At 36.3% G+C, this 13,548-nt stretch overlaps 1 protein-coding gene across 1 annotated transcript in view; it reads left to right on the forward strand.

Annotated features, from left to right (window-relative positions):
* STK26 (serine/threonine kinase 26) overlaps positions 1 to 13,548 on the forward strand; it is a 62,445-nt gene that overhangs the window by 23,681 nt on the left and 25,216 nt on the right. The gene's annotated exons all lie outside the window — the stretch shown is intronic.

The raw sequence follows: 13,548 nt of genomic DNA on the forward strand, positions 1-13,548 counted from the left end.
ATAATTTTGGTTTTATAGCAAAAGGGTATAGTTTAGGTTACAAGCTGTAGTGAAAGAAACTTAGACTTAAGAGTCAGGAGACTTGGGCTCAAGTTTGAGCTTTGCCACTAGTTAATTGCCTTATATCACTGAACAATTTGTAACCTCTCTAGACTACAGTTTTTCTCCCTGTAAAAGTACATTTTGGATCAATCTAAATTCCTTTTATCCTGCTAAATTCATTCCTTGCTAAATTCCTGTTCATCTCAGAGATTCTATAATTATTTTAATTCCAGGATTTCTGTTTCCATTTTTAATCTCTCCCTACATCTACCATCATTTTGACATAAATGGCCTTAAATTTCGCAGCTTCTGTTTGGTGGTATTAACCTAGGACACAGCAGGCAAACAATAAATGCTTGTTGCTGACAGTGGTGATAAGGAGTTGCATTAAATAACAATTTCCTTCCAGCTCTAAACGCCTATGACTGTTATGGTTCTATCCAGAGAGAAGTCAATTGTGCTTAGATCATATATAGCACTTTAAAAAGACAGATAGTGTCCTGTGGTATTGAACGCAAGTAGTGCTAAGGGGTAGATGGCTGTTGATTTTTAATCTTTCCCTTTTTTCTTCTGGCAATATCTTGATTAGGAAGCACGCAACAGACTTTTTAGGCAGTGTTCATAGGGCAATTGAAAAATCTTAACATACCATAATAAAACGAATTGAATTTGAGGCTTATGGAACCACTAGAGAAAGACTTATATTTCTATGCATTCCATATTGTTAAATGACATGTAATAGTACAGACGTGGAGGTAATCTAGAAAAATATTTCCTCTTTAACTTAGGAGAACTAATCTGAGCACCTTAAAGAGGTAGCTAACTGGGTGTATCTCTAGTTTTTAGTACATTGTTAAGCTAATGTTTTTAGTTACTCTCTGTGATTGTCAGGGCATCCTGAGTTCATTGCAGATCCCTTCTGGTTGTTACCACTTGAGAGGCTGGAATGAGTAAGAGATATTCCTTTCTAAGCCTTGATAGCATTAGCACATTCTTTGCTCATAATTTCCTGTGTGCCCCTCCTCATTAGTGAGTCACTGATAGGCCAATACACAGATGATTCTTTGTAAAGTGCAGAATGTATTTTATAGTCAAGAGCACTCATAGTATGGATTTTACTAAGGTTGGGAGGCAAGTGCAAAACCTAGTTTGAGGTCAGCCTTGCTGACTTTGGTTCTCGGTTTTTGAAGGTTCTTTCACCTGAACTCAACCCTTCTTGGTAAAAACCTCTGAGAAATCTATCTTCCTTTTCCTGAATCTATTATGTTTTCACTTTCAGTTCCAGACTAGAGGGCTTACATAGCTACCTCAGATTCAAAGAAACTAGATTCTTTATCTTTGGTTCTTTCCTACCTTTGGCTTTCCAGGTCTTCATACTGCTAGAAGCCCAAGCCTAATTCTAATTTGGCCTACAATTTTCTTGTTTCTTCTAATCACCTATTCTTAATGTCCCCTGATGGGGTTCAGGACACACTAACCCCAAAATATGCACTTTGGCATGTTGAATATTTTAAGTTGAAGGAGTTTGAGAAAGACCTCCCCCACACTGCTGCCTTGAAGCAGGTCAGAAAACTCTCATTTGAGAGGTGCTCTCCCTATGCCCAGAGGAAAGGAGCATCCTTATCTCCAAAGACAAGGTGGCGCCAAAAAGAATCGGAACAAACAGGCGTTGCTAAGTTTCCCACAGTTTGCTGTATTTAGCTCATACCCTTTGCCCAATCACTCTTTCCGCGACGTTCCACTCTTCATCAAACTTAGCATAAAAACACAGGTTTAACCATTTCTTTCAGTCTTCATTTCCATATGGAGGTTCCAGTGTCATGTAAAACTTTATTTTAAATTATATTCTTTTCTTCTGTTCATCTGTCTTAGTTTAAGTTTCAAACCTAGGCAGAGACCCTAAGAGGGCTGAGGAAAAAATTTTTTGCCCCTACACCCCCCTCCACAGTTTGTACCCATTTTCTAGAAGCTAACTAGACCTAAACTTTTACTCTTTGTCAATATTGACTGTTAACTCAAAATGGCCATCAAATACATCATAGCTTATTATATACCCTATTATTACATAGACTGTATTGGGTAAAAATTATTCAAGAATACATACATAAGGAGTATGGGATATGTTGCATGAGTTTGGGTAAATGTTACATTTACAGTCTTATTCGAGGTGTCCTTAGAACGAGTATAGCAGGACTTAATTTTTAAAATATAGGTATGTATATGTAAATACCAAAGTCCTCTTGGTTTTATTTTAATCTCCAAGATGTTCACTTTTAGTGTGCAGAGTTAGAAGAGAGCCACATGCTTGCCTGGGAAAAATAGGGATAATGAGTTCCCTATAATGAAGGATTCAAATTTCAGATCTATCTGCTCAGTGGTTCCTAAATGCTGATTTTAAGACTGGTGCCAAAATGACTAGATAAAAAATAGTTTGGAGTACATTTTTAAACAAATACTGATTCATGGGCCCTAGTCTCAGAGATTCTGAATCAGTAGTTTTGGAATGAGGCCTATGTATCTGCATTTTAAAAGATGTACTGGTGATTCTAATGTGTAGCCAGGACTGGAGAGTACTTAGAAAGCCTTTAAGAGAGTTCTTCCAGCCCTCTAATTCTGTGATTTAAGTATACAAGAAGCCTTCTTCCATCTGCCCCTGACTTTCCTTTTCTTTTCCTTTTTTAAAATTATAGTTGATTTATAATATTATAATAGTTTCAGGTGTACAACATAGTGATTCAATATTTTTATAGACTATACTTCATTTAAAGTTATTACAAAATAATGGCTATAATTCCCTGAACTATACAATATATCCTTGTTGCTTATACATAGTAGTTTGTACCTCTTAATCCCCTACCCTTATCTTGCCCCTCCCTAGCCCCTCTCACTACTGGTAACCACTAGTTTATTCTCTGTATCTGTGAGTCTATTTCTGTTTTGTTATATATATTTATTTGTTTTATATTTTAGATTTCACATATAAGTGATAACATACACTGTTCATCTTTCTCTGACTTATTTCACTAAGTCCATCCATTTCCAGGTCTACCCATGTTGTTGCAAATGGCAAAACTTCATTCTTTTTGATGGCTGAGTAATATTCCATTGGATACATATACCACATCTTCTTTATCCATTCATCTATTGATGGACACTTGGGTTGTTTCCATATTTTGGCTATTTTAAAGAATGCTTCTCTGAACGTTGGGGTACATATATCTTTTTCAATTAATGTTTTTGTTATCTTCAGATATATACCCAGGAGTGGGATTGCTGGATCATATGGTAGTTCTATTTTTAGTTTTTTGAAGAACCTCCAAACTGTTTGCCATAGTGGTTGCACCAATTTACATTCCCACCAACAGTGTACAAGGGTTCCACTTTCTTAACATCCTTGCCAACATTTGTTATTTGTGGTCTTTTTGATGATAGCCATATTGACAGGTGTGAGGTAATATCTTATTGTGGTTTTGATTCACATTTCCCAGATGATTAGTGGTGTTGAGCATCTTTTCATACACCTGTTGGCCATCTGTATGTCTTCTTTGGAAAAATGTATATTCAGGTCCTTTCCCCATTTTTAAATCAGGTTGTTTGTTTTTTTGATATTGAGTTGATGAGCTATTTATATATTTTGGATATTAACCCCTTATCAGTTATATCATTTACAAATATTTTCTCCCACTCAGTAGATTGCCTGTTCTTTTTATCAATGGTTTCCTTTGCTGTGCTAAAGCTTTTAAATTTAATTATGTCCCATTTGTTTATTTTTGCTTTTATTGCCTTTGCCTGATGAGACAGATCTAAAAAAAATACTATGACTTATGTCAAAGAGTGATCTGCTATGTTTGTTTTCTTCTGGGAGTTTTATAGTTTCCAGTCTTACATTTAAGTATTTAATCCCTTTCAAGTTTATTTTTGTATGTGGTGTGAGAAAAATTTTCTAATTTCATTCTTTTACATGTAGCTGTCCAATTTTCCAGCATCACTTATTGAAGAGACTATCTTTTCCTCATTGTATATTTTTGTCTCCTTTGTCAAACTGACCATAAATGTGTGGGTTTATTTCTGGGCCCTCTATTCTGTTCCATTGACTTTTGTGTCTGTTTTCATTCCAGTACCATACTGTTTTGATTACTGTAGACTTGTAGTAAAGTCTGAAGTCAGGGAGCATGATACTCCACCTTTGCTCTTTTTTTTTTTTTTTTTTTGCGGTACGCGGGCCTCTCACTGTTGTGGTCTCTCCCGTTGTGGAGTACAGGCTCCAGACACACAGGCTCAGTGGCCATGGCTTACGGGCCCAGCCGCTCCGCGGCATGTGGGATCCTCCCGGGCTGGGGCACGAACCCATGTCCCCTGCATTGGCAGGCAGACTCTCAACCACTGTGCCACCAGGGAAGCCCACCTTTGCTCTTTTTTATCAAGATTGTTTTGGCTACTCAGGGTCTTTCGTGGTTCCATATACATTTTAGGATTTGTTCTAGTTCTATAAAAAAAAGGTCATGGATATTTTGATAGGGACTGCATTAAATCTATAGATTGCTTTGGGTAATATAGACATTTTAACAATAGCAATTCTTCCAGTGCATGACACAGGATATCTTTCCATTTCTTTGTATCATCTTCAGTTTCCTTTATCAATGTTTTATAGTTTTCAGAGTATAGGAGTTTCACCTCCTAGGTTAAATTTATTACTAGGTGTTTTATTCTTTTTGATACAGTTTTAAGTGGTATTGTTTCTTTAATTTTTTTTGATAGTTCATTAGTAGTGTATAGAAAGCAACAGATTTCTGTATATAATTTTGTATCCTGTAACTTAACTATGTTATTTATTTATTTTTTTGGTGGAGACTTTAGGGTTTTCTACATAAAGTCTCATGTCATCTGCAAACATTGTAGTAACAGTTTTTACTTCTTTCCTTCCAATTTAGATGCTTTTTATTTCTTTTTCTTATCTGATTGCTGTGGCTAGGACTTAAAATACTATGTTAGAAGTGGTGAGAGGGACTTCCCTGGTGGTCCAGTGGTAAAGAATCTGCCTTCCAATGCAGGGGATGTGGGTTCGATCCCTGGCTGGGGAACTAAGATCCCAAATGCCATGGGACAATTAAGCCCGTGTGCCACAACTTCTGAGCTGGTGCACCTCAATGAGAGAGCCCGTGTGCCTGCACACTACAGAGTCCATGCACTCTGGAGCCTACACACCACAATTACAGAGCCCACACACCGCAAATAGAGAGAGAAAACCCGCATGCCACAACTGGAGAGAAGCCTGCGTGCTACAATGAAGACCCCACACAGCCAAAGGAAAAAAAAAAAAAGAAGTGAATAAAATAAATGTTTTTAAAAAAACATATGGCCATGTGACGTTAAAAAAAATAAGTGGTGAGAGTGGGCATCCTAGTCTTCTTCCTGATTTTGGAGGAAAGATGTTCAGATTTTTACCATTGAGTGTGATTTTACCTGTGGGTATGTCATAAATTACCTTTATTATGTTGATGTGTGTTCCCTCTGTACCAACTTTGATGAGAGTATTTATCATGAATGGATGTTGAACTTTGTCAAAAGCTTTTTCTGCATCTATTGAGATGATCATTTGATCTTTATCCTTACTATTGTTAGTGTGATATATTACAGTGATTGATTTGCAAATATTGAACCAATCTTGCATCCCTGGAATAAATCCCGCTTGATCATGGTGTATGATCATTTTAAGTGTTGTATTTGGTTTGCTAATATTTTGTTGAGGATTTTTGAATCTATATTCATCAACGATATTGGCCTAAACTTTTCTTTTCTTATAGTGTTTTTGTATGGTTTTGGTATCACAGTAGTGGTGACCTTGCAGAATGAATTTGGGAGTGTTCCATCCTCTTCAATTTTTTGGAATAGTTTAAGAAGGATAGGTATTAGCTCTTCCTTATATGTTTAGTAGAATTACCCTGTGAAGGCATCCAATCCTGAATTTTTGTTTGCTGGGAGTTTTTCTTATTACAAATTCAGTTGCACTAGTAGTGATCAGTTTGTAAATTCTCTGTTTCTTCTTAATTCAGCCTTTGCAGGTTGCATGTTTCTAGAAATTTGTACATTTCTTCTAGATATCCAATTTATCGGCATATAACTGTTGGTAGTACTCTCTTATGATTTGTTGTACCTCTGTGGTATCACTTGTAATTTCTTCTCTTTCATTTTGTATTTTGTTTTATTGCGGTCCTCTTTTCCTCTTAGTAGAGGTTTATCACTTTCATTTATCTTGTCAAAACAGCAAGTCTTAGTTTCATTTATTTTTTTCTATTGTTACTTAGGCTCTATTTTATTTATTTTTTCTATGATCTTTATTATTTCCTTTTTTCTGCTGACGTTCAGCTTTGTTTGTTCTATTGCTGTTCCTTTAGATTGTAGGTTAGGCTGTAGGAGATTTTTTTTTTCTTGAGGAAGGCTTTTGTCACTATAAACTTGCCTCTTAGAACTGCATTTGCTGCTTCTAATAGATATTTTTTAACATCTTTATTGGAGTATAATTGCTTTACAATGGTGTGTTAGTTTCTGCTTTATAACAAAGTGAATTAGCTATACATATACATATATCCCCATTCTCCTCCCTCTTGCATCTCCCTCCCACCCTCCCTATCCCACCCCTCTAGGTGGTCACAAAGCACTGAGCTGACCTCCCTGTGCTATGTGGCTGCTTGCCACTATCTGTCTATTTTACATTTGGTAGTATATATAATACATGCCACTCTCTCACTTCGTCCAAGCTTACCCTTCCCCCTCTGCATGTCCTCAAGTCCATTCTCTAGGTCTGCATCTTTATTCCTGTCCTGCCCCTAGGATCTTCAGAACCATTTTTTTTTTAGATTCCATATATATGTGTTAGCATACAGAATTTGTTTTTCTCTTTCTCAGCTACTTCACTCTGTATGACACACTCTAGGTCCATCCACCTCGCTACAAATAACTAAATTTCATTTCTTTTTATGTCTGAGTAATAATCCATTGTATATATGTGCCACATCTTCTTTATCCATTCATCTGTCAATGGACACTTAGGTTGCTTCCATGACCTGGCTATTGTAAATAGAGCTGCAATGAACATTTTGGTACACGACTCTTTTTGAATTATGGTTTTCTCAGGGTATATGTCTAGTAGTGGGATTGCTGGGCGTATGGTAGTTCTATTTATAGTTCTTGAAGGAACCTCCATACCGTTCTCCTTAGTGGCTGTATCAATTTACACTCCCACCAAAAGTGCAAGAGGACTCCCTTTTCTCCACACCCTCTCCAGCATTTATTGTTTGTAGATTTTTGGGTGATGGCCATTCTGGCCTGTGTGAGATGATATCTCATTGTAGTTTTGATTTGCATTTCTCTAATCATTAATGATGTTGAGCATTCTTTCATGTGTTTGTTGGCAATCTGTATATCTTCTTTGGAGAAATGTCTATTTAGGTCTTCTGCCCATTTTTGGATTGGGTTGTTTGTTTTTTTGATATTGAGCTGCATGAGTTGCTTGTATGTTTTGGAGATTAATCCTTTGTCAGTTGCTTCTTTGCAAATATTTTCTCCCATTCTGAAGGTTGTCTTTTCGTCTTGTTTGTGGTTTCCTTTGCTGTGCAAAAGCTTTTAAGCTTCATTAGCTCCCATTTGTTTATTTTTCTTTTTATTTTCCTTTCTCTAGGAGGTGACTAAAAAAGATCTTGCTGTGATTTATGTCATAGAGTGTTCTGCCTATGTTTTCCTCTAAGAGTTTGATGATGTCCGGCCTTACATTTAGGTCTTTAGTTTATTTTTGTGTATGGTGTTAGGAAGTGTTCTAATTTCATTCGTTTACATGTAATTGTCCAGTTCTCTGAGCACCACTTATTCAAGAGGCTGTCTTTTCTCCATTGTATATTCTTGCCTCCTTTATCAAAGATAAGGTGACCATATAGGTGTGCATTTATCTCTGGGCTTTCTATCCTGTTCCATTGATCTATAATTCTGTTTTTGTGGCAGTACCATTACTGTCTTGATTACTGTAGCTTTGTAGTATAGTCTGAAGTCAGGGAACCTGATTTCTCCAGTTCCGTTTTTCTTTCTCAAGATTGCTTTGGCTATTCAGGGTCTTTTGTGTTTCCATACAAATTGTGAAATTTTTTGTTCTAGTTCTGTGAAAAATGCCAGTGGTAGTTTGATAGAAATTGCATTGAATCTGTAGATTGCTTTGGGTAGTAGACTCATTTTCACAATGTTGATTCTTCCAATCCAAAGATATGGTATATCTCTCCATCTGTTTGTATCATCTTTAATTTCTTTCATCAGTATCTTATAGTTTTCTGCATACAGGTCCTTTGTCTCCTTAGGTAGGTTTATTCCTAGGTATTTTATTCTTTTTGTTGTCATGATATATGGGAGTGTTTCCTTAATTTCTCTTTCAGATTTTTCATCATTAGTGTATAGGAATGCAAGAGATTTCTGTGCATTAATTTTCTATCCTGCTACTTTACCAAATTCATTGACTAGCTCTAGTAGTTTTCTTGTAGCATGTTTAGGATTCTCTATGTATAGTTTCATGTCATCTGGAAACAGTGAGAGCTTTACTTCTTCTTTTCTGATTTGGGTTCCTTTTATTTCTTTTTCTTCTCTGATTGCTGTGGCTAAAACTTCCAAAACTATGTTGAATAAAAGTGATGAGAGTGGGCAACCTTGTCTTATTCCTGATCTTAGTGGAAATGGTTTCAGCTTTTCACCATTGAGGATGATGTTTGCTGTGGGTTTGTCATGTATGGCCTTTATTATTTTGAAGAAAGTTTCCTCTATGCCTACTTTCTGGAGGGTTTTTTTTTATATCATAAATGGGTGTTGAATTTTGTCAAAATTGAGATGATCATATTGTTTTTCTCCTTCAAGTTGTTAATATGGTGCATCACGTTGATTGATTTGCATATATTGAAGAATTCTTGCATTCCTGGGATAAACCCCAGTTGATCATAGTGTATGATCCTTTTAATGTGCTGTTGGATTCTGCTTGCTAGTATTTTGTTGAGGATGTTTGCATCTATGTTCATCAGTGATATTGGCCTATAGTTTTCTTTCTTTGTGACATATTTGTCTGGTTTGGTATCATGGTGATGGTGGCCTCGTTGAATGAGTTTGGGAGTGTTCCTCCCTCTGCTATATTGTGGAAGAGTTTGAGAAGGATGGGTGTTAGCTCTTCTCTAAATGTTTGATAGAATTCATCTGTCAAGCCATCTGGCCCTGGGCTTTTGTTTGTTGGAAAATTTTTAATCACAGTCTCAATTTCAGTGCTTGTGACTGGTCTGTTTATATTTTCTCTTTCTTCCTCGTTCAGTCTCAGAAGGTTGTGATTTTCTAAGAATTTGTCCATTTCTTCCAGGTTGTCCAATTTATAGGCATATAGTAGCTTGTAGTAATCTCTCATGATCCTTTGTATTTCTGCAGTGTTAGTTGTTACTTCTCCGTTTTCATTTCTAATTCTGTTGATTGGAGTCTTCTCCCTTTTTTCCTTGATGAGTCTGGCTAATGGTTTATCAATTTTGTTCATCTTCTCAAAGAACCAGCTTTCAGTTTTATTGATCTTTGCTATCATTTCCTTCATTTCTTTTTCATTTATTTCTGATCTGCTCTTTATGATTTCTTTCCTTCTGCTACCTTTGGGTTTTTTTGGTTCTCCTTTTCCTAATTCCTTTAGGTAAGGTTAGGTTGTTTATTTGAGATGTTTCTTGCTTCTTGAGGTAGGATTGTATTGCTATAAACTTCTCTCTTAGAACTGCTTTTGATGCATCCCATAGGTTTTGGCTCATTGTGTTTCCATGGTCATTTGTTTCTACGTATTTTTTGATTTCCTCTGATTTCTTCAGTGATATCTTGTTTACTTGGTAGTTTATTGTTTATTCTTCTTGTGTGTGTATTTTTTTAGAATTTTTCCTTTGATTGACTGTAGTCTCATAGCATTGTGGTCAGAAAAGATACTTGATACGATTTCAATTTTCCTCAAATTACCAAGGCTTGATTTGTTACCCAAGATATGATCTATCCTGGAGAATGTTCCATGAGCACTTGAGAAGAAAGTGTATTCTGTTGTTTTTGGATAGAATGTCCTATAAATATCAATTAAGTCCATCTTGTTTAATGTATCATTTAAAGCTTGTGTTTCCTTATTTATTTTCATTTTGGATGATCTGTCCATTGGTGAAAGTGGGGTGTTAAAAGTCCCCTACTATGAGTGTGTTACTGTCGACTTCCCCTTTTATGGCTTTTAGCATTTGCCTTATGTATTGAGGTGCTCCTATGTTGGGTGCATAAATATTTACAATTGTTAAATTTTCTTGGATTGATCCCCTGATCATTATGTAGTGTCCTTCTTTGTCTCTTGTAGTAGTCTTTATTTTAAAGTCTATTTTGTCTGATATGAGAGTTGCTACTCCAGCTTTCTTTTGATTTCCACTTGCATGGAATATCTTTTTCCATCCCCTCACTTTCAGTCTGTATGTGTCCCTAGGTCTGAAGTGGGTCTCTTGTAGACAGCATATATGCGGGTCTTGTTTTTGTATCCATTCAGCCAGTCTATGTCTTTTGGTTGGAGCATTTAATCCATTTACATTTCAGGTAATTATTGATGTGTATGTTCTTATTACCATTTTCTTAATTGTTTCGGGTTTCTTATTGTAGATCTTTTCCTTCTCTTGTGTTTCTTACCTAGAGAAATTCCTTTAGTATTTGTTGTACAGCTGGTTTGGTGGTGCTGAATTCTCTTAGCGTTTGCTTGTCTGTAAAGCTTTAAATTTCTCTGTCGAATCTGAATGAGATCCTTGCTAGTTAGAGTAATTTTGGTTGTAGGTTTTTCCCTTTTATCACTTTATATATGTCCTACCAGTACCTTCTGGCTTGCAGAGTTTCTGCTGAAAGATCAGCTGTTAACCTTTTGGGTATTCCCTTGTATGTTATTCATTGTTTTTCCCTTGCTGCTTTCAATATTTTTTCTCTGTATTTAATTTTTGATAGTTTGATTAATATGTGTCTTGGTGTGTTTCTCCTTGGATTTTTCCTGTATGGGACTCTGCACTTCCTGGACTTGATTAAGTATTTCCTTTCCCATATTAGGGAAGTTTTCAACTCTAATCTCTTCAAATATTTTCTCAGTCCCTTTCTTTTTCTCTTTTTCTTCTGGGACCCCTATAATTCGAATGTTGGTATGTTTAATGTTGTCCCAGAGGTTTCTGAGACTGCCCTCAATTCTTTTCATTTGTTTTTCTTTATTCTGCTCTGCAGTAGTTATTTCCACTATTTTATCTTCCAGGTCACTTAACCGTTCTTCTCTCTCAGTTATTCTGCTGTTGATTCCTTCTAGAGAATTTTTAATTTCATCTATTGTGTTGTTCATCATTGTTTGTTTGCTCTTTCGTTCTTCCAGGTCCTTGTTAAACGTTTCTTTTATTTTCTCCATTCTATTTCCAAGCTTTTGTATCGTTTTTAGTATCATCACTCTGAATTCTTTTTCCGGTAGGCTGCCTATTTCCTCTTCATTTGTTTGGTCTGGCGGGTTTTTACCTTGCTCCTTCATCTGTTGTGTGTTTCTCTGTCTTCTCATTTTGCTTAACTTACTGTGTTTGGGGTCTCCTTTCTGCAGGGTGCAGGTTCGTACTTTCCATTCTTTTTGGTGTCTGACCCCAGTGTCTAAGGTTGGTTCAGTGGGTTGTGTAGGCTTTGTGGTGGAGGGGACTAGTGCCTGTGTTCTGGTGGATGAGGTTGGATCTTGTCTTTCTGGTGGGCAGGACAGCGTCCAGTGGTGTGTTTTGGGGTGTCTGTGACCTTATTATTATCTTAGGCAGCAGTGGTTTTTGTACTTCTTTGTTCATTTCTTCTTCTTTTTCTTCCCTTGTGGTTTGTGGATTTTCTTAAATGGTATGTGTGTGTTCCTTTCTTTTTCATTTTTTTTAAATCTATGGTTGGCTTTTGATTTGTGCTTACCATCAGTTTCCTATATGTTGGCCTATAACTATATCTACTTGTTTTAAACCGGTAGTCATTTAAGTTCAACCACATTTTAAAGATATACATTTTTTACTCCTCTCCCCAACATTGTGTGTTTTTGATGACATATTTTACATCTTTGTGTTTGTCTCTTACCTTTGTATCATTGTACTTGATTTTACAATTTTTGTCTTTTTTTTTAAATTAATAAACTTTTTTTAGAGCAATTGTAGGTTCACAGCAAAATTGAACAGAAAGTACAGAGCGTTCTCCTATACCCCCATGCCCACATGTGCACAGTATCTCCCCCCGTTATCAACATCCTGCCCAAAAGGGGTACATTTGTTAATTGATGAATCTACAGTGATATATCATTAGTACCCAAAGTCCACAGTTTACATTAGGGTTCACCTTTGGTATTGTACATTCTATGGGTTTTGACAAATGTTTGACTTGTATCTACCATTGTAGTATCATGTGGAATAGTTCAGCTGCCCTAAAAGTCCTCTGTGCTCCAGCTATTCATCCCTCCCTCCCACCTAACTTCTGGCAAACACTGATCATGTTACTGTCTTCACAGCTTGTCTTTTTGCAGAATGTCATATAGTTGGAATCATATAGTATGTAGCTTTTTCAGATTGGCTTCTTTCACTTAGTAATGTGCATTTAAGGTTCCTCTATGTCTTTTCATGGCTTGATAGTTCATTTCTTTTTTGTTGTTGTTGTTAGTTTCTGCTTTATACCAAAGTGAATCAGTTATACATATACATATGTTCCCATATCTCTTCCCTCTTGCATCTCCCTCCCTCCCACCCTCCCTATCCCACCCCTCTAGGTGTTCACAAACCATGCTAGTTTACTTAAGTGATGGGTCTACATCCTTTACTATATGTTTTCCTTTACTAGTGGGATTTTTCCTTTCCTATAAACTCTTACTTCTTGTAGCCTTTTCTTTTCCATTTAAAGAAAACCCTTTAACACTTCATCTAAGGTCAGTTTACTATTGATGAACTCTTTTAGTTTTTGGTTGTCTGAGTAGTTCTTTATCTCTCCTTCAATTCTGAATGATAGCCTTGCCTGGTAGTGTATCCTAGGTTGTAGGTTTTTCCCTTTCAGCACTTTAAATATATCATGCTACTCCCTTATGGCCTGCAAAATTTCTGCAGAAAAATCAGCTGATAGCCTTTTGGGGGTTCCGTTGTATGTGACTCTTTATTTTTCTCTTGCAGACTTTAGAATTCTCTCTTTATCTTTAACTTTAACCATTTTAAATCTGATATTTCTTGGTCTGGTTCTCCTGGGGTTCATCTTGTTTAGGACTCTCTGTGTTTCCTGTACCTGGAAATCTATTTCCTTCTTCAGCTTCGGGAATTTTTCATCCATAATTTCATCAAGTACATTTCTACCCCTTTCTCTCTCTCTCTCTCTCTTCTCCTTCTGGGACCCCTACAGTGCAAATGTTAGTATGTTTGATGTTGTCTCATAAGCCCCTTAAACTATCCTCATTTTCAAAAATGCGTTTTTATTTTTGCT

The sequence above is a fragment of the Phocoena sinus genome, chromosome X, assembly GCF_008692025.1.
Source record: "Phocoena sinus isolate mPhoSin1 chromosome X, mPhoSin1.pri, whole genome shotgun sequence".
In the NCBI taxonomy this organism is placed as follows: domain Eukaryota; kingdom Metazoa; phylum Chordata; class Mammalia; order Artiodactyla; family Phocoenidae; genus Phocoena; species Phocoena sinus.